A 3930-nucleotide genomic window follows, 5' to 3' on the forward strand; every position below is an offset into this window, starting at 1 on the left:
AATTTTTGCTATCCCAGTGATACAACTGCCTTGGTCACCTTCTTGACTAGAATTTTCTGTTGTTCCACTACATGAGTCACCCAATTGAACTCATATTGGAAGAAAATTTCATGTCCTCGTCGCATCTCGGTGGCGGTTTCATCAAACCACGGCTCCACATTTCCACAAAAGGGGAAATCCTCCCCTTCTTTCACAAAGTATCCATTAAGAGTAGGGTAATAAGTGATGGAGATCTTCCTAGTCATCCTCAACACTTTCTACCCTTTGACAGTTGGAGGAGTGTACCCGAGACCATTCTTTCTTTTGTTCACCACCAAACTAGGCTACTTTGGAACTCCTTGGTGATAATTCCCCAATCCCATGCTAGGAAAATACTGCATGTTCTTCATCATATGATTCACTGGCGGACTCCAGATGGCTTCATAGTTAGCTGGGATCTTCTCCTTTGGAGCTTCCTTGCCAATGGCTATGCAAGTGGTGTCTATTTTAAAACCACTCAGTTGCACCTCCTAGTCTTGTTCTTCCCCATTGTTAATATTGGCCAGAGTGTTAACCACTTCAGGATCTCTGGCCACTAAGACCACCTTCCCCTTATGAATGAACTTCATTTTTTGATGGAGACTAGAGGACACCACCTTTGCGGGATGCAACCAAGGCCTTCCTAAGAGCATGTTGAAAGCTATCGGTATATTAATGACTTGAAAATCAACATCAAATGTCACTGGGCCAATCTTTACAGCAAGGGTAATGATGCCAAGGATCTTCCTCTTGGTATTATCATATGCCCTTATGGTTTGGGTGGTTGGCCTCATTTCTTCCAAGTTGACACTGATACTCTTTGTTGAACTCAATGGCAGCACATTCAAAGCGGACCCATTGTCAACAAGAACCTAGGGAACTACTTTGTCAAGGCATTCAACTGTAATGTGGAGAGCCCGATTATGTTGGGTTTCCCTAGGAAGCTCAGAATCCGAGAATATTAGGGGCTGCATCGCATATGTTGCTCCTTTTATATGTGCGAGGTGTGTTAGATTTATCTTGATTGGCACTTGCACATTAGTGTTAGACCTCAAGACTGCTTCACGGTGCGAAGGGGAGGCCATCATCCCCAAATGGAGATATTTTATTGGGATTTCTTGAGTTGAGCCAAGATTGGGTTCTCTGGCTCTTTCTTTACGCTGCTAGTTTCGACTTCATTAGCCCCTGATTGCTCTACTACTAGAGTCTTACCCTTGTAGTCTTTCCCACTTCTAGTTTGCATCACCTTGATTGGTTTTTTCACAATAATCTCGGTGGAATAACTATTTTCATCATCACTATTGGTTAGGGTGATTATCTCCATAATAGAATCATCTTCTTCTGATTCTCTTTCCCTGCTTGGGGTGGGAAGTCGAGGACCTCCACAAATATCCATTGCCCATGGCTCGTAGCTTCTTGACTGCATTGAAAAGCTGTTGGAATGCAGCGTCTACTGCCTCTATGATTGTGTCATCTAGTCCTATTTCCTCCAGATCATCCAATTGCTTCTGGTAGTAAAGATCCCTGACATTTACTTCCCCTAACATTTTATCAATTTCTTCTACTTTTTCTTGTATTATCAATGTGTTGGAATACACTTCACAGTTTTTCTTCCAACTCAAATGTGGAGTACTGTTCGTCCATATAAACTTGCATCGGCTCTCCAGAGTCCCCCTCATTCTCTAAATCTGATGTAGAATCATCTCCCTCCATGCATAGGGAAGGGTACATGTCACTTGTTGGATCAGCTATTAGGTCATCATTGCCAATGGCGTAGACTGAGAAACATGTCAAATGTTCTGGTGAGTAATATTCTGACTCATCATAATCATTGTACCAAGGCCCTTGGTAGTCATCCCAGTCTAGATACCCATCATCCTCTCGAGACTTAGAGTCATCTACATCCTTTTTATCTTTATTTTCATCCTCATCATCATCGTCGTCATCCTCTTCTTTGCTGATTTCACTCCCACTTGATTCTTCATCAGATTCATTAGGGCCATCAAATTCTCTGGCATCCAAATGCTCATAGTATTCAGAGCATACAGATCAAAAGATTTCCATAGGGTTGGTCCTATCATTTCTGGCTCGAAGTTGGACCAGTCCTGACTCATCATCCTCTATGTCACTCCCTATATGGATTAAGGAAGTGTATTCTTTGATCTGCTCCCCTATAGCCAATGTCGTTACTGCTCTGAGAAGATCAATTGTAATCTCTTCAATTACCTTTGGATTGTCTTTTGAAGTTACAGCAGGATGCATTAGAGAAGTGGGATCACTCTCCTGGTCTTCCCCCAATGCATTTATTGACCCTGTTGATGAAGACATCTTTGGGGCATTTGGTAGTGCAAGCATATCCTTCCAATCATACCGGTTCGTCCATCCTTCTTTTGGGTTATACACCGAACCTTGAGAATGGGATTGGTATGAGGGTGATGAGGGATATGAAGTGGGATGGTATAAAGATGATGTAATGTGAGAGGTAGGGTATGAAGATTGGGGGTGATAGGATGAAGAGGTTCCTCCACTTTGATGGTGGGGGAAAGCTGGATGATATGGCAGAGGCTGATAATATGGAGAATGCTAGTAATGTGGTGTGGTGGGTTCTTTTGATGAGGAGGGATGGATGGGGGCACTCGATCTTCTAACTCTTTCTCTAATGATTCTCTTCTTCTGGGGGTTCTTATGATTCCAGCCCTTTGACTCATGATTTTTCTATAAGCACGGGCATTTATATGATTCTTCCGAGCTCTAGGTACAATGAGTTGAGTGGGGTCACTCTCCGTAATTTCTTCATCCAGATTGTTCACATGATCAAGGAGTGGGTTGGTATTGACATTGAGAGGCTGCTTAATCTTGACCTCAATGGTTCTACTATCTACCAAGTCCTGAATTGCATGTGTTAAACCCAAACATCTTTTAGTATTGTGCCCCTTCTGAGTGTGGTAGGCATAATATTCATGATCCCTATACCAAGCTGGAGGAGGGTTGCTGATCACTCTTGGAGCCACTGTCCCTAGCAATCCTTACTTCTTTAACTTTTCATATGCAGCTATTATAGGCATTCCCAGATCAAAAGCTGCCTTCTTGGGTGAGGAGCCTTTTGGGTGGGTGCATCTACTTGTATTATGAATGGTTGTGACTGTTGAACTACACTCACCATATTAGTTTTTGGACCCTTTCCCCGTCTGATTTGGGTGTTCTTGCTTGCATCTTGGGAGGATCCTTAATAGTGGGTTTCTCTCAGAATTCTATTCTCCACCCATGTGCCAGTGGCTATCAAGGCATCAAAATTTTACAAATGCTAATAGTAAAGAACATCATAATAGGGCTTTTACAAATTCTTTATTAACATCTCTACCTGCTCTGCTTCTGAAGGCCTATTTGCCATCTTGGTGACCTTGTCTTTGAATCTCATCAAGAAGGCAGTGAATCCTTCTTTAGGTTGCTACCTCAACGTCTCAAGCTCCCGAAGTTTCACATCCACCTCAGTATTGTAGGAGTACTATTTGGTGAAGGCCTTTACTACTATTGCCCAATTCTGAGTTTGTGATGACTCCAACTGTGTGAGCCACCTCAATGCTGGTCTTGTTAGGGTTAACATAAAGTCTTACCCCATCTGGTTATCTGCAAGTTGCCATAACTTGGCAATTCTGAGAAAGACCTTGAGATAACCCTTGGCGTCTCCTGACCCATCAAATCTATTAGTCTGCCACTTGAATTTTTTTGAAATTCTTGCTCCAGAGAAGAAACTCATTTCCTCAGAATCTATTGCTTGGCCTTCTGATCCTTTTCCTGCTCAAATCATCTCCAACTTCTCTAGCTGCTCTCTGAGCTTCCTTTCTTTCTCTGTCTCTAGAGGCTCAAAGCGGACGTGTGATACAAATTCCTTTTCTTTATCTTTGATCACTA

This window comes from Macadamia integrifolia, chromosome 5, assembly GCF_013358625.1.
Source record: "Macadamia integrifolia cultivar HAES 741 chromosome 5, SCU_Mint_v3, whole genome shotgun sequence".
NCBI lineage: Eukaryota > Viridiplantae > Streptophyta > Magnoliopsida > Proteales > Proteaceae > Macadamia > Macadamia integrifolia.